Here is an 18,668-nt window from a genome sequence, read left to right as displayed (position 1 = left end):
CTCGCTTGCCAGGTATGACCTGTGTACCAGGCTCTGCATGGGTGCTGGGGATGCGCTGCCAACGAGACAGGGAAGATTCCTGCCTCGCAAGCTGAACTTCCAGTGGGAGACAGAGATAGACAAGTAAGTAAAACCTGAGATAGTGTCAGAAAGGGGTGAGTGTGGTAAAGGACACCCAGAGGGCAATGAGGTGGGCAGAGGGCTCTCTGGGAAGAGATGGCCTTGGAGCTGTGACTTGAGGGATGAGAAGGGCCAGCCAGACAGGCTTGAAGGCCGGGGAGGAGCTGGGGACATGCAGTCCCAGAAGCAGCCCCTATTGGGTTTGCCTGGCCCCCATGAGGGTCTAATTTGATTGAAAGGCCTGTGGGAATCTTTGGAAGGTCCTGATGACAGGAGTGAGCCACCTGATGGACGCTAGAGCAGCCCCTCCTGCTGTGGGCGGAGAACGGATATAGGAGCAGAGGTGGCTGCAGGGAGAGGTCAGGGTGCCATGGTGGTTCAGGGGACAGTGCTGGGCCCAGGACAACGAAAATGAGGAGGGGTCCAGGATCCAGTCAGGGAGAAGGAACAGTGCAGGAGGGCTCCCCATCGCGGGGAGCAAAGGTGGGCCGGCTAAGGGAACAATGAGGCCCAGGCTCCCTGTCTGCCTGGGCACCTGCTCCAGAGATAAGGGATTCAGGAGCCATTGACTGATGCCAGCTGCTCTGTGCGCTCAGCTCATGCCAGGCCTCTTCTAGGCCTGTATAATCTAAGAGGGACACATGTCAGGGGAAGGGCAGAGGGGGAGGTTGCTGGGGGGCTGGAGGGGACAGCACCTGGACAGGCCTGGGCTCAGGCTGGGTTGGCAGCGCAGATGGCCAGTGTGAGGATGGGGGATGGGAGTACCAGGAGGAAGTGCCTGGAGAGGATTAGGGCAGATTAGGGCCCCAAATCGGATTATGCTGCCCTTGATGACAAAAAAGCTGACGCCACCACTGCTCACAGAGCCACCCTGGACACCAGGGAGGGCTGTGTAGACACACACACACGTGCACACACACAGGTGCACACATACACACAGGTGCACACACATGCACCTGTCTTTGCACACATGGTGTCACACCAGCACGCACGATCAAACCCAAGTACTTTCCCACCCCTGTGGATGTTGGGATGTCCTCCCAGGCTCTAGGAGAGCCCACAGGAGCCCCTCCATGAGCACTTCCCCCACCCCAGTGGTCCCAGGGCCCATGCACAGAACTGAGGGCCCAGCTCTGGGGCCACTACACTGCCATGCATACCCTGCTTGGCTCTGTGCAGCCTGCATACCTGCACACATGACCACCAGCCCTGAGACTCTCCCCATCCCCCAGCATTCACCTGGACAAAAGTCTCACCAGTCATACGCTCAGGCATGACATGCCTTTCCCTGCATGGCTGCTCATCCTGTCCACACTGCCCCAGAAGGAAGCTGGCTCAGACAGCAGAGGTCCAGGCAGGCTGTTTCTCAGGCCTGGCCTCTTGGACATGCACACACACACACACACACACACACACACACACACACACACTCACATTCATACTGACATAACACACGTTATCAGTGCTGCTCTGTGGAGGAGATGTCACCCAGGAGATGAGAGGCTAAAACAAGATGGCCCATATTAGTCTTTGGTTTTACAAATGCGCTGGAAAGGGTCCTCTGGGTGTCAGACCCTGTGCTGGGCACCCCCGGGACGCTTCACAAGGGGCTGGGCTTGTTGTCCCTCCAAGTGACACAACCCCTGGGAGCCTACTCAATGCCCCAAGTCAGAACCCTGCTCCAGGGAGAGGGTAGCCCAGCCACATTCTCAGTGGGCCCTTCTCCAGCACCCCAACCAGGAAACCTCATCACTGCTGGCCTTGCTCCTTCCTGGGATGTAGCTGCTGCCCCTGTCCCCAGCCTGACTCACACACAGCAGGGCCTGGGCAAGGAGTTCCTGCCTCAGTTTCTCCCAGGGCAGGGATGGGCTTTGAATTTAGTCTGAGATAGGAGAGGCCCTCGAGGCAAGGCCAGGCAGGGCAGTGGTGACCTGGGCCAGCTTCCCAGAGCCTTCAGGGACCAGGTATGCCCAGACGCCCGGCGTCCCTGCCATCATGGGCAGGCTGGCTGCGGTTGCAAGACCACCCAGCAGTGGGCCGTGTGAGGGAGGCCGGAGGCCAGACGAGCCCTGCGCCCCTGGTGCAGCCCGGAGACATAATCATCAGGCCAGAAACCCAGGTGGCTAGAGCCTTCTCTATTCTGGGCTGGGTGCTGAGGGCAAGAGAGGGACAACAGAGACACAGGAGAGCCCAGAGGGTGTGCCACCCATGCCCAGAGCCCACAGGAGAACCCCCCAGAAGGGCAGGGGGAGGGAGTGGCCTGAGGAGGTGTCTTATACAGCAGCTAGAAAGGCCATGTGTCCCACTGGACTCGCTGCACTCAGCTGCCCCAGCCTGCGTGCCCCGCTCGGACCCTTTGGGTCCCGGGCACAGGACTGGGGTCAAAGTGCTCTCGTGCACCAGGCCCACCTTTCCCGGCTTTGCTCACCCAGTCCTCACCCCAGGGACTTTCATCAGCCCCACTTCATAGACAAGGAAACTGAGGCCCAGAGGGGGAAGTGCATCCCCCTGACCAGGGTGCGGGCTGGTGGGTGGAGGACAGCTCTTGTTCAGGCTGCTGGGAGTGGTACTCCCTACCCTCTGCCCTTTGCAGAGCTCTCCCATGTCCGCCCACAGGGTGGCCCTGCCAGAGCCAAGCTGGGCAGTGGGGCTGTGGAGAAGGTTACAGAGCATCTTCCGGGCTTGTCCTCAGATGACCTCCCACCTCCCCAACCAGAGCCCCAGGGGCCGGGAGAGGTGTTTGTCCAGAGAAGTGAGGTGGCTGCGTGGGCCTGGGTTCACAGGGCAAGGCAGTGTCCGGCAGCCTGGAAGTCTTGAGGAGAGGCCAGGAGGGGCACATCCCATGCCCCCATCCCGTAGTGGGCCATGGCAGCTCCCAGAGACTGAGCCCACTGAGGTGACAGGTCCCAGCAGAGAAGAGGCCACCCGCAGCCCCGGCAACTAAGGGAAAGAGAAAGTGCTTGTATACCAGCAGTTTACAGGCCTTCCCCTTCCTGGCCAGCCTTGCTGGGCAGCCCCTCCGTGAGTCACCCAGCCTCACCACCCCTAAGAAGGGGCCAGAGCAGCATTGCCTACTGGCTGTGGTGGGAATTGAATGAGCCACCATCCCGGAAGGCACTTTGGAAACTGTAAAGGGTTGCCGTGTATTAATACTGTAAATAATTAGGGAAAAACAGACTCACAAGCGTGGGAAGGTAGCTGGCCTTCCAGGACATAGGGCAGCCCCCACCTATGAGAAGACCCCAGAAAAGGGCTTTCTGCTCGCTACTCCCAGGCACAAGGCTGCCTTCTGTGTGGCCACCCTCCCGGGGCTGAAGTCAAACCTGGGGATTGCCCACACTGTTTTTGGCCCTATCCCCTCTTGCACCTCCTCCATCCACCTCAGAGTCCCCGCCTCCAGGAAGAACTAGGGCTGCCAGACCCCAGGGACACACATTAGAGCGTTAGAGGAGCCCAGCCTGGCAGCCACTGTGACATCCGCTAAATACATGTTTATGGAGCAGCTTTGACATGCCACCTGCCATGGGCTCTGGGCTGTCTGGCTGCGCTAGCTGTTCTGTTGGCCCTCCCTCTTCCAGGCTTCTTTCCTTCCCTGCTCCAATCTATGTGGATACCTTGCCTGGGCTCCCTGGGCCTCTGCCTCCTAAGAGTCACCCAGGAGGCACCAGCCTGCAAAGGGACAGCAGGAGAAGCAAGAGTCTGGGTGCTCAGGCCCCTGCTTCCCTCCCTGCCATGGCACAGCAGTCTGGGCAGTGGCTGGTTCCCTCTGTGACCTGTGGGACGGCCCCTCTGCACGGCCCTTGTGCTGATGACACCCTGTCCTCTCCTCATCCCCCAGCCCAAAATGTAAGACAGGCTCAGTGGCAGACTGTAGCAGTAGCACCACGTTTTGCTACTCTGCCATCGAGGTGGACTCTGCTTCTGAGACTTGTCAGAGTAAGTGACAGGGGCAGGCCAGGTCCTGTGACGGGTTTTTTCTAACATCCTCTCACTAAAACACCCCACAGTTTCCTGTGCTCTGTGCTTTCCCTGGCTGTAAATGAAGCAACTTGTTCTACTATAGGTGTGTTCCTGGTGGCCTTTGGCCAAAGGGGACTGACAGAGCCCACCTCCAACCTGGCCCTGACTGTCCATCTTCCCCATAGCAGCCAGAGTGAACTTACTAAAATTTGAGTTTGCCTTTGTCAGCCCACCATCAGCACTCAGGTACATTGGTAGGGATTGAGTTGGGCTGACAGAGCACTCACTCAGGCGTAAGCTGGGATGTAGGTACTCAGGGCTGGCCTGGAGCCTTGCTTCCTTTAAGCATCCAGGGATCCAGGTCTTTCCATCCTGTGGCTCCACTGTATACAGCCTCCATTTCCATAACCTTGTAGTCTAAGCTGGCTGCTCTAGCTCCTGCTCTCACATCAACATTCCAGCCAGCAGAAAGAAGGAAAAGGAAAAGAAAGACGTGCCCCCCTTAAGAACTTGAAGGACACTTCTGGGAAGTCACAGTCACTCCTGCTTGTACTCCAATGGTCAGACAATAGCCACCTGGCCACACCCAACTGCAAGAAAGGCTTTCGTTACCCTGAGCAGCCACGCACCCAGCTGAAATCCCACAGTCTCTACCACAGCGAGCAGGCTTGTCTAAAAACTGATACCATCTCACACTCATTCAAGATAATAGAAGAGAGGGACAATAGAACAGTAGAATCAGAAAGACAGAAGCCTCCTTAACTCCAGCGAACACTGTCCTTAACAGTGAAAGCCCAGGCCCGTTCCCACTGAAGGAACAGGATGAGCGCACCCAGCAGAAGGTGTGCCAGGCCGTGTTCTGGGGTCCCGGCCTCTCAATGAGACAAGAATGAGAGGCGGGAAGAGACTACCAACCATCACTGTTTGCAGAAAATACGACTGACTGTCAGAAAAATCTAAGAGTGGCACCTGACAAGTGTTTAGAAATGGCATCAGGAAAAGGGAAATCAGCCAGGGGATCGAATGAATACGTGCCACAGCCCTTGCTCACCATACACCGGGAAAACCAATGGGACACTGTAACAACGTTGCCATTCAAAACGTTAACAAAAACTGTAAGGTACCAAGAAATAAGCCTAACAGGAATGTGTGAGACCCATATGAAGATGGCTACAGAATCTGGTGGAAGGACAGGATGGAGCTAACCATACAGAGCTGTGTATCACACATAGGACAGGAAGAGTTGACAGGTTCTACCTGACGCGATCTGCGAATGCACCACAGCCCAGTCACAATCACAGGGTGTTTTCATGGGACCTGGCAAGCTGGTTTTCATATTTGTCTGAGAGAGAAAATGTACAAAAATAGCAAAGACATTTTTGAAAATTAAGAAGAAAGAGGGGGGACTTGTCCCACTTGACATAAAAAGAGACTACAAAAGTCTGGTGATTTTAGAAGTGTAATTCTGGCATATAGCATGGACAAATGAGTCAATGGAACCAGTGAGAAAGTCCAAAATCTCTGTTAGTGATAGAGGTGGTGTTTTAAAGCAACAGAACAAAGACTGGACTCTAATCTACAACAACAGGACAGCGGCAATCCAGTTGTTACACGTTTTTGATCCATATCTCATTATTCACAAAAATGCATTCCACATGGAATAAATCACTTGATAGAAGACCAAAATATACAAATGTTAGGAAAAATATATACCAGAATAAGTTTATAACTTTGGGGTAAAAAAGAGACTTAAACTAAACGCAGAACACAAAAACCCTGTGTGAAAGAACGGGCAGGTTTGATTTTATATAAATTAGAATTTATATAAAATTTATATAAATTAAAATTTTCTGTATCATCAAACTCACCATAAACAAGTAAAGGGCAAGTGAGAGACATGGGGAAAATATTTGAAAAACGAATAACAGATAAAAGGTTGTTATTCACTCACTCATTCATACATTCACAGAACAATTAATTAGAGGATGGCTACTACACACCAGGCCCGATCCCTGCCTTCCTGGTTCTTACGTTCTCATAGGGTGGGAGGGACAGGCAATAAGGAAATAAACACAGAGTACCGTCAGATGGCAGTCATGGAAAACAAAATGGAGAAGGAGGGGAGGGAGTGTGTGGAAGGCAAGCTGAGAGGTGAAGCCCTCCAAGAATGAGTAAGAAACAGCCCAGAACACGATAGGAAAAGGGGGAAAGAACAGCAACACAGAACTCACAGGCCAAGGAACGTAAGCATCCAGTAGGCATGCAAATCTCAGTGGGGACAAAGTGATGGCACCACTCGCCCATCGGACCAGCAAACATTCGGTACTGGGAGGGATGGGTAAACAAGGAACCTCGTGCACTTTCGATGGAATGTAAGTTGGTATCTTTTTTTTTAGAGGACAATTAAGCAGGACCTACCCAAATGGTGAAAGCACATGCCTTTTGACCCACAACCTCACGTCTGGGTATCACTCTGCGAAGAGAGAATTATACAAAGATTGCCAGTGCAGCATTGTCTGTACTGGAGGAAATATAACACACAATTTGCATAATTCCACTGAGCACCAGTGTTAAGGGTAATGAAGCACAGTTACGCGTACTGAAGCAGAACCAGCTCCAAGACCCCGTGAGAAAAGCGAGTTGCAAAATAAGGTCATAGAGCATGATGTCATTTCTATAAAAAAGAGGACACTCTAGATTCTTCTATATGACTATGTGAAAGAGCTCTAGAAACCAAGGAGAGGGTTGAACTCCCAGAGGTTGATGGTGACTTGGCCAGAGCTGGGGGTGACTCTAGGTTTGCTGGGGGCTGTGGGGCGGGGGCGGTTGCTCTGACAAGGAAGGAGAATGTCAGATGTTAATGCAGTGACAGGCCAGGCTAGAGGGGAGACTACAGGCCCTGGGCAGGGCAAGGGGGTAGGCTCTGGCCAGGTGGGCAAAAAGAGGCCCCGAGTGACACTGACTCGCACACCTCAGGGCAAGTGTCCTGTCAGCGCACTGTGCCTTGTGACACTGGCACCATCACCCTCAGCTGCCCATTCTTCGAGACTCCCCTTCAGCCTCGCCTCCTCCAGGAAGCCTTCTCAGATCCTCAGGCAGAATCAGGGGCCTCTCCCAGGGCCTCCCAGAGCCCAGCCTTTTTTCTGCCATTCACAGGCCTAGTCGCAAGACCTGCCAACACACGGCCTCCCTGAAGTCGGGGAGTGGGCCTTGGCAGTTCCACTTTCCCTGCTCTTGGCTCAGCCTAGCCAAGCGGGTCCTCCACCAGTGTTGACTAGATGGACGAATGAGCTCTTTGCCCTGCTCTTTTATTTTTGGTTTCGCCCTTGGGCGACACGCCTCCCTGGGGGAGCTGGGAGCCCTTGCTAAGATTTAATCCCCATCTCTCCAAAAGGTAATATTCTTGTCTTCCCCCCTCACTCCCCGCCCCCGGGGTCAGATTCTGGCCTGGCCAAGAGCCAGGCAGGCCTGGGGGAGGCCTGGCAGGGAGCAGGATGTGACACCTCCCACGCAGCCCAGGGTCTTTTTCCGTGGCTCAGAACATGATGTACCAGGTGGCTGCCTCTGCTAGGAGCCACCTTCTTCTCACAGGCCCTCTCTGCTCACATCCTGTTTCCACTCTGACACCCTAGGCCCCAAGCCCTGCGCCCCCACCCCCGCATCCTGGGTTTTCACATGGCCTTTCCTGTGTTGCTCTAGGGAGCACAGGCCTCCTATTTTTAACTCCTGGGGGTTGGAAGACATTTACTCTTGATCCTGCTCTCTTGAAGGGATGATCTTAATGTGTCAAACGTGATTTCCAGGGGCAGGCCCAGCTTAGACCAGTGCCAAGGTTGGAGGGGAAAAAGGGGAGGTGAGGGTCAGGGCCAGGCCACGAGGCTGGGCTCCCAGTCTGGATCCCACCAGCACGTCTTATGACTTTGGGCGAGGAACTTAAGCCCCACTTTCCTCGGCTACCAAGTGGGGATCCGAAGGGGTGGCCCAAGGTGAAAGCCCCATTGAGACGTCCCAGTCCTGTGTCCCTGGGGACAGAAGCCTCCTCCACCACAGCCACCTGTACACATTGGTCACACAACTCTTGCTATTAACTAGTTGTCTTAGAAGTCTATCCATACTGTGGGAACTGGGATAAACAGAAGAGGGGAGAAGGCAGCCCGGAATCACCCACACTTGCCTAGGCTCATCTTTGGAGTCACTTCCTCCCATGTGCAAGCCTCTTACAAGTGTACTTAGTGAGGGGGCAGGGAGGGAGCCCCATGACTGAAGACAAGGCCTGGCAGGGGGCCCTGGTAGTGCAGAGGGACCCCACTCACCCTCCTCACAGTTGGTCTAACTGCCCCTCGGTGCAGAGCAGCCCTCCCCACACCCTGCAACACCCCCCTCATCAACATCTCCCCTGCCCCGGGGCAAGTGGGGAGGGGGCAAGGGGCTGGAAGCCCAAGCAGGCCCAGCAGGAAGCCAGTCCTGACTAGGGACACATCGCACAGCCATTGGTGGACATGGCTGCAGGTGGCACGTCTCCAGACATTACCTGCCAGGTGCACAGAGGCCTGCCATTCCTGTCCTCTCCTGCAGGTGGGCAGAGCCATGTGACTCATTGCAGCCAATGAAATGTCATTTCCAGGCTGACGCCTAAAACGCCGGATGGGACTGTCCAGTGAGGCTCCCTTCCTCCTTCTGCTGATGGAGAAGAGCTCGTCTTTGGGTACCCCAGGCAGGAGGCCTGTGAGCCAGCCCTGACCTTTGCTGATATGTCAAGTGGTTGGAACATGGGACTGCTGTGCGGCGTCACCCGGCCCTCCTGACCTGCACAGCCCAGCTGGAGAGCTCCACCTTTGCCTACACTAGGACAAACCTCTCTCTGTGCCCTACTCCCCTGTTCCCCAACGTCCCTCTCACATCTAGGTCTAATATATCCTCTGCCTCCTGCACGGTGAGGGGGGCTCACTTCCAGGATGGCCCAGTCTTTGCCATATGGCAGGGTGGCTGCCACAGGGCCTGACTCTGACTGCCCTGTTCTCAGAGCCTCTGCCATCGCTCTGCCCTGGTCTGTTCCAGGGATAGAGGAAATCCCTCCTGTCACATTCAGGAGCCAAGTTCCCGCCCACACACTCGCCTTCCTGGTCACATTTTCATTTATTGTTACTGAAGCATGTCTCAAATACCTATCCACAGGAACCAAGACCCTGGCTCCTGTCCACAGCACTTCATGGCTCCTCATGTCTACTCCTGCCCCCGGCCCGGCCCCGAACCTTCTTCCTTCTCTGCCCTTCCAACCCTGACACCTGCCTCAGTCCAGCTCTGGGTCCTGATAGCTCCATGCTGCTTGAGAAAACCACCAAACACGGCCATCTCTGCCCCCAACTCAGGGCGCCCTTGACCCTTGGGTCCCTCTCCTGCCCATCAGCTGCTGCGCCAGCTACACTTATACACAGAGCTGGTAAACCAAGAGAGAAATAATAAAGTTGGATGCACCCACTCCACAACAAATACCTAATGGAGTAAGTATCTAAACATAAAAGGTAAAACTATGAAGCTAAGAGATGAGCTTGAAGACGTCTTTCTTACCTTGAGGGAGTGAAGATTTTAAAAGCACAGAGTGTAGATGAAAAAGTGATGGATTTGACCATATAAAAATTCAAGATCTCTGTTATCTTGGAGTTAACAGGTGAGTAACAGATTGGAAGAAACTGTTTACGTCTAAAACTGACAATGGTTATTGCATATCTATTATATTTAATTTCACAAATAAAACAAACTATTGAGTTCTAATTTAGCATATACAGGGAATTTTTGCAAATCAAGAAAAACAATAGAGAATTATAGAAAAATATCAATAGAGAAATGGATATGGCCATAATAGACAATTCATTCACATAAGGAAAATTTAAATGGTTAACAAGTATGTAAAGAATATTTAAACTTCTTAGCAATTAAAGAAATTAAAAAATAAAACAATGAGATGTCCCGTTACACCATCCAAATAGGCAAAAAAAAAAAAAGTAAAAATTTAAAAGTCAAAGTTAGATAATACTGAGTGTTGTCAAAGAAGTAAGAAAAGCAATGTGGCAATGTGACTCAAAGTATTGAGTCAAAAAAGTGCACTACGTATTGGCAAAAGCTCTCTGTCTCTTTACTCTTAAAAAGAAAAAGCACAAAAAAAAAAAACCAGAAAAACCTTCTATATATGGGACAGGGTGGGATGGGGTAAGAAGGAGGGTGACACTGCCATTCTGCCTCACATGAAACATAAAAGAACATGCAGTGTCCACATACATGTAGTAACACAGAACAAGGAATAACTGGAAAGTCTCAATGTCAAACATGACTCTTATCTCACACCAGATACAAAAATAACTTGAGCAGATCACAAACCTGAATGCAAAACCGAGAACTATAAAATGTCTAGAAGAAACCATAGGGGATAATCTTTGCCTCTTTGAGTAAGGCAAAGGTTTCTTAGAACATAAAAGCACAAAACTTAAGAGAAAAAACTGATAAATCGGACTTTGTCAAAATTGTAAGCTTGTGCACAAACGAGGCAAAAATAGTTCCATAGCATATTCCAGACAAATATTTTACATCTAAAATATATACATAGACAACTCAACAATACGATGACAAATGATCTAATTAAAAATAAGCAAATAATTTGAATAGACACATCTCCAAAGAAGATAAACAGATGGCCAATAAGCACATGAAGGATGCTCAACATCATTAGTCATTAGGGAAATGCAAGTGGAAACCACAATGAGGTACCACTTCACACCCACTGGGATGGCTAGAATAAAAAAACAATAACAAGTGTTGGCAAAGATGTGCAGAAACCGAACCCTCCCAAGTTGCTGGTGTGAATGTAAAATGGTGCAACTGCTGTGGCAGTCTGGCAGTTCCTCAAAAAGTTAAACACAGAGTCAGCATACGACCCAGTAATTCCACTCCTAGAGAACTGTCAACATATGTCCACACAAAAACTTGTATATGAATTTTCATAATGGCATTATTCATTATAGTCAAAAAGTGGGGGCAAAATGTCCAGCTACTGGTGGATGGATAAACAAAATGCGGTATATCCATAGAATGGAATACTACTGAGTCATAAAAAGCAATGAAGTACAGATTCACATCATAGCATGTGAACCTTGAAAGCATTCTCTCAAGTGAAAGAAGCCAGACGCAAAAGACTATGTATTGTAGGATTCCATTTACGTCCAATGTTCCATGGAGACAGAAGGTACATTCATGGTTGCCAAGGACCGGGGGAGAGGGATGCTACTGGGTCTGGGATCTGGGGGATGAAAATGTCTGGAGTTAGATAGTGGCAATAGTTGTACAACTTTGTGAATATGCTAAAAAACAGTGAATTGGTACTCTTTAAAGGGGCAAATTTTCTGGTATATGAATTATAACTCGATTTTTAAAAGGAGAAAAAATAAATTCTTATATTATAAAAATTGCAGTGTAATAAGAAGACAAACAATCCAATAAAAAATGAGCATAATATTTCAAATGACACTTCACAGAAGATTTACAAATGCCAATAAACACCTGGAAAGATGCTATAAACATGATCAGTCACGGGAAAAGGCAAATTAAAGGTATCCTGAGAAAACTGGCCATACCAGTTCTGGCAAGAAGATGGAGCAACTGGAACTCTCATACACTGCTCGCGGGAATACATAAAATGTTACAACCACTTTGGAAAACAGTTGTGGAAGTTACTGAAAAACATTTAAACATATAGCTACCACATGACTCATCCACTCCACTTCTAGGTATTTACCTTTAAAAACCCTCGAAAACATTTTTACACAAAGACTTGTACTTATAAATGTTTATAGCAGCTCTATCTGTAATAGCCACATCTGGAAACCATCCATGTGTCAGTCTGCAGGTAAACTGTGGTGCACCTGTTCAATGGAATAACACTTAGCAAGAGAAGGGAATGATCTACAGATAAATGCAACACAAGCAACCCTCAGAATCGTTGTGCCGAGTGAAAGAAGCCATAGGAAAATATACTACATGCTGTAGGATTCTGTTTATATAAAATCCTAGCAAGTATAGACTATTCTGTGGAGATAGAAAACAGGTCAGTGATTGCCTGGGGACCAGGCTGGGGGAGAATGACAAAGGGGTACAAGGAAACTTCTGTAGGTTCTAAAATGTTATCTTTGTGATGATGGTGTCACGAGTATATACATATGTCAAAATTGAACAGATTGTGCATTTTAAATATAGCCTCAGTCTCTCAATACGAACTAACAGCCAATGGCTTTCAGTCACCCAGGCAAAGCCTCAATTGTGCAGGAAATGGAGCTGATAGGAAAAAGCAACTCGGATGAAACAAATTATACAAGAAGAAAACATTAACAAAAAAAAATCACAAACATCTTTAGAGGGGAAGATATGGCACTTGTAAAACAAGGACAGTTACCACAATAAAGGGAACATTCAGAGAGCAGCTCTTGAGCAGTAAAAATAAGCAGAAATTGAAAACTCAGTATCAGGGTTGGAAGATAAAGGTGAGGAAAACTTCCAGAAAGCAGGGCAAGAAAGACCAGCGTATTTTAAAAAAAGGAGTAAAAAGATAAATGAGAGGACGTTCAGGTGATTGAACATCTGTTAACAGAAGGGCTAAAAGAGAGAAGAGGGAAAATGAAGTCATTCCAGAAAATTCTCCAGAACTGAAAGGCATGAATTTACAAGTGAGGGTCCAGTGATATAGCACTGGACAGGTAAGAAAACTCGGGCAGAAACCAGGAAGGAAGCCCGAGCTCACAGTGTGGGGGCCGAGATGGGGGAGGCTGCACATCACAGATCAGAGACCAGGAACCAAAACGTCATCAGACTTGGCCAGAATTCTAACTACAAGCTATTTCCAACTTGCATTTCTGTTGAAACACAGTCTTTGGCTGAATTTGCCAACCTGTGAGGATCTGAAAAAATGTTACCTCCCGTGGACACTTTAACGATCGAGGAAGACAGAGGAGGGACAGGACACAGAGGACATGGCCAGACCTGGAAGGACCCCAGGCAAGGGGGAAGGGAGATCTCAGCGCCACCTGCCCAGACTTCCTCAGTGAGGAGAAATCCAACACCTGAGTATGGAGATGCCATAAGGGGCACAGACGGTAGAGCAAAAGAAACACCGAGTGCTCACGCTAGGAAAACAGACAGATGTGCCAGAAGTCATCTCAGTGCCTTGTCCCATCTATGGATGATGTTTTCAAGCTCATCACAACATAAACACCAAATAACGCTGTAACTAAAAGCCGACAGAACGACTCAGGGAGGGCGAGAGGATGAGAGGGGTGAAGGAGGGGGAAGAAAGAAGAATTTTCATGTGACGCCTAAAATGAAAAGTCAGAGATTGGTAATGTACATGTTATTTACAGACCTGGAGGAAAATACCAATGTAATCCCCGTGGGAGGTGAAGCTGGCTGTCCCCAGGAAGGGGAAGTGGCAGGAGAGAGGATTTCACAGTGGACTTCGTAGGAACAATTTGACTTTTTAAACTGTGTGCACAAATGCTTAGGGAAAACTACAAAAGAAGTGTTATATACAGGGGTAGGAATAAAAAAAGACATTGACTCTCCGGCATGTAAGGGTGATAGATCACTTTATATTTTTATGTATAAAATAAATGTATTACTTCTTCAATCACATAATTATTACTTTGGAAGACAAAAGGATATAAAGGCAAACTAGAGAAGCATGTCGAGAATATTCTCAGTGTTGAGTCAGTATGTTTCGGTGTGTTCCATAGTTCGTCAGTGACTTCACACTGGCCTGCCCCCTCCTTGCCACAGGGAAGTGACACTCCTTTCATTCTGTCTATGTTAGTGTCATTTCTCCAGGGCTTCAGAATTCTGTGGGAAGCCAGCAGGCACAGTGGACCTCAGGTGATTCCTTGCTGAATATCATTGCACCTTCTCCCAGAGGGGTAGAAATACAACAGGCAAATGAGAGTTCTAGCAGGAAGATGGGGCCCCCCCTCAGCCTACTAGTCCTGGCTGGATCTGGGGGTGACCCACCTCCCAGACTGGGAACTGCCTGGGCCACAAGGAACAGGAAGGCCAAGAAGGAGGAGGCAGCAAGGACTGAGGCCTCCTCATCTCCAGATAACCCTCAGCTTTTATGGGCTGTGACATCCTGCCAGCAGCACAGGCAGACTGGGGAGTCACTCTGCAGACAGTGCAGCCCTGCCCCCTGCTGCTGCTACACGGACACTACAGGACAGGAGACCCGCCAGGCCAGGACGTCTTTCTAGACTCCTAAGGGGCCATCTCTTTTGAAAGACCGTTCTGCACTTCTGGGTATTTATCCAAAGAAAACCTAAACAATAATTCATAAAGATCTATGCACTCCTATGTTCATGGCAGCACAATTTACAGTAGCAAGATATGAAAGCAACCTGAATGCCCATCAACAGATGATTGGATAAAGAAGTTATGGTTCATATATATATGGAATATTACTCAGCATTAAAAAAAATGAAATCCCACCATTTGTAACGACATGGATGGACCTAGAGGTTATTATGCTGAGTGAAATAAGTCAGACAGAAAGTGATAAATACCATATGATTTCACTTATATGGGGAATCTAAGGAACAAAAAGAACAATCAAAAACAGACTCACAAATATAGAAGATAATCTGATGACAGCCAGAGGGGAGGGGGATTGGAGGGCTGGGAGAATGGGTTGAAGGGTTAAAGAAGTACAAATTAGTAGTTGATAGATGGTCATGGGGTGGAGAGCACAGCATATGGAATGCAGTTAGCATTAATGTAATGGCTGGATGGAGAGCCAGCTAGAGAAAGAGCAATCAGGGGGATCGTTTTATAAACTATATAAATGTCTAACCAATGTACTGCATACTTGAAACTAATAAAATTAAAATGGCCGTTCTACAGTTGTGTTCTGAGTTCTCCCCTTGCTGGGCATTGAATGGTGTGCCCTCAAAATCCATATGCTGAAGGCCTGCTAACCCCAGGATGACAGGATGTGACCTTATTGGAAACAGATCCACTACAGATGTCATTAGTTAGCTCAAGATGACACGGGAATAGAGTGGACCTCGAATTTGATGCAACCAGTGTCCCTACAAATAGGGGGCATTTGGACACAGGCACACAGGGAGAAGGCCATGTGAACACAGAGGCAGAGACAGGGTGACACGTCCACAAGCCAAGAAATACCAAAGATGCCACCGACCCCCCAAGAGTTCAAAGAGGCCTGGATAGACCCTCCCTCGCAGCCTCAGAAGGAACTCTCCACCTCACCTGGTCCCAGACTTCCAGCCTCCAGAGCTGGGAGACGATGTGTTTCTGTGCAAGCCTCTCAGATCATGGTGCTTTGTCATAGCAGCCCCAGCAAACCCACAGTATCTACTGGGATTTTTTGCCTTTTTCAGTCTTTGAAGTGATGCATTTAAAGCTGTAGGTACATGTTAGCTATGATTCCGCAAAGCACCTGCCAGTTGTCCTCATTCCCATTCTGTACTGCCTCAGCAAAACTAATTTTACCTGGGCACATGGCTGCTCGAGGTACAGACTTTCTCAGCAGCTGGGTATGGCCTTTGACAGCATTCTGGCACCTGGGCAGTAAGTAGAAATGGTACGCCATTCTGGAAGTGTCCTAGGGGAGGGACTTCTCTTTTCCCCTTTGCTCCTTCCCACTGGCAGACCAGACGTCATGGATGGAGGTGGAGCAACCCCATGAGACACCGAGGCAGTGAGCAAACACGGCCCCCATCCTCACGGAGTTCACCTGCCAGGGGCAGAGCCAAGTCCAGCCCTGGGCTCCCCATTTTCAGAAAAGCCTTGACAAGCCACAGTATATCCAGAAATAGAACAGCGCTGGAGTCTCTCCCTAGAGATCCTGATATAACAGTGACTCCAGCCGGGTGGGAAGGAGACAGGACCAGACAGAACTCATCAGAGAATATCAGGGGCCATATTGTGGCTGAACACAGTCCTGACGCATATGTTCAGCAAGGTTTTAAGATACAATAAAAAGCATTAACCATTAAAACATGCAAACATGACTACTTTCATACAGTCATTCTGCCTTTTTAGGTATGGTTCGGCTCTTTAAAAGTAGACAATAGTTAGGTCATTTATAAGTTACGTGCTTGAAAATTTTTTTAAAGTGCATTTATGGACCAAAATCAACCATAAGCCTGTAAAGCAACTGTGACAATGTGCGGCCCGGGGATTCTGTGAAGAATGATGCTCTATCAAGTGTCCACTGAGGTTTGTGGAAACGAGCACATTTTACATTCAGGTCACTTCCATCCATGTGCTATAGTTTTAAATTTTTTAAACTTTCAAGTTTATTCATTAGAAATCAGAGTTCTCAGTTTTACGAAGAATATTTTCATTTTCAAAAGGATTTCCAGACTCCCGTCCTACTGTGTTGGGTACAAAGACAGGTTATTTTGTAACTTGTACTTTTAGAAAATGCTATCTCAAGATGTCCCCAAGAATACCACCCTGTCCCTGTGTCACAGTAGTGGTGTACATCCCAAAGCTTCCAGAAAAGTAATATTTATGTTTCCATTACTCCTGAGAGCACCACGAAACAACTGACAATCACATGATAGAATAAGGGGTAGGAGGAGGCAAAACCACACAAAAGCTAACAATGGATAAAAAGGACACTTGTGACCCAGATTCCAAAATAAGTCAACCACCCTGGGAAGGAATTTGCAGCATTTGTGAGAAACTAAACTGAGTCTGAAGCCACAGAGGTGCCTTTGGAGAGGTCAAAGCCGGGTCTGCATCCTGGCTCCCACTTCCTGTGACTTGGAGCAAGAAAATTACTTAACCTCAGATGCTACTTCCACACCTTTAAAACAGGGACAGCTACATTGTCCCGGGGCTGTGGCAGGATGAGATGAAGTCCTGCCTGAAAGCATGAAGTGTGGCATCCAGCCTGGCAAGTGTCTAGTAATGGAGGCAGTTATCTGACCACCAAGAACGTGAGCCGACAGTGCAACAAGACTGGTGACAAATTAACGACACCTTGTGTTGGCAGTTCGCAGATCAAGGGAGGGTGTTGCCCATCTTGTGCCCTTCTGATTGCATTAACATCGTGCACTTCACCCCCTAGCAGTTCTAATGTGTTTGAGAACCACTGCCCAACCTGTAAAGCTACACTTGACTTGGCTACTTAGCTACTATATGGACTAGAGCCACAGATGCAACACGGGATAGTTAACTGGACCCTGGATTGATGCTAGAAAAGTCCTTTGGGGGAGCAACTGGAGAAATTTGAATGTGGAGTAAATTACTAGGTACTATTTACCTGTGCAAATGGCACCGTGGTTATACAGAACATTCTTGGCATAAAAAGCATGCTCAAAAGTTCAGGGGTGAAGTATCACGTTTGCACCTTTCAGATCCTCATGAAAAAGCATGCCATAACAAAACAGACCTAAACAACAGAAATTTATCTCATATTTCTAGAAGCTAAAAGTCCAAGGTGGAGGTGCTGGCTGATTCCTGGTGAGTGCCCTCCCCTCTGAAGCTTGCCGACAGCTCCTTCTGTGTCCTCACGTGGCAGAGGGAACAAGCCAGCCTCTGGTGTCACTTCTTACAGGGGTACTAATCCCATTGTGGGGACCGTACCCTCAGACCCACCTAATCCCAGTCGCCTCCAAAGCATGCACGTTAAGGGGACACAGTTCAGTCTGCAGTGAAGTTTATGTAGAGAAGGTAAAGCACAAACTACACCAAGTTGTTGACTCCCCACAAGGGCAGGAGGGTCCGCAGGCTTATTATTTCCAGCTTTTCAATATATGAAAATTTTCCAGACAAGAAGCAGGGGGCCTTCTGCAGCTACTGGTGACAAAGCCTGGGAAAGCTGAGCCACCTCTGCTGCTCAGAGGTGGGAGGTGAGTCCAAGCCTCACTGAAGCTCTGGAGTCAGAGCTGCCAGGCACCAGGCACGTTGCTCTAGGTAAGCTCAGCTGCTCCTTGTCAGTTTCACGGAGCCTGGGGACCATGCCAGGGGCGCTGTGCAGTGGCCTCTGTGGCAGGGGCAAGGTCAAGAGCCAGCTCCCCAAATTTAGTTTAGACAGACACGTGTGTGCCTGACAAAGAGTCTGCAAGGACAGGTGTCTCTCCAGAGACTACCTCAGAGACACTTGGAAGAGGGCTGCAAAGAGTGTGGGTGTGTGCCGGCCTTCACCCTATTTCCCACAGGCAAAACTGCACAAGTTCTAAATTCCCACTATGGTCGTCTCAGTCCTCTTGGAATGGATCTGCACCCTAGCAGAACTGCCTGTGTGACCCTGCTACCCACAGGCCAAGCACGTTTGAGCCCGTCACTGCCCCCTCAGCGGGGTCCTGAAGTGCCCCCCACAACTCCAGACCTGGGCCTGCTCGAGTTCCCTGCCCCCCGCCACAGCTCCCTTCCATGTTTTATCAGAGAAGCTCTGCCACCATTTTCTCCGCATTGTTTCTACTTTAAAAGCAAAAGACATGGCTTAGGAGATCAGGACAAGAAAGTAGAAACAGATGGCTTGTTTTTAGCTGCCCACTGGTCACCCAGAAAGGGCTGTCTAAAAAAGACAG

Source organism: Pteropus medius, unplaced genomic scaffold (genome assembly GCF_902729225.1).
Source record: "Pteropus medius unplaced genomic scaffold, Ma_sr-lr_union100, whole genome shotgun sequence".
In the NCBI taxonomy this organism is placed as follows: Eukaryota; Metazoa; Chordata; class Mammalia; order Chiroptera; family Pteropodidae; genus Pteropus; species Pteropus medius.
Note: the sequence above shows the minus strand (reverse complement) of the source record.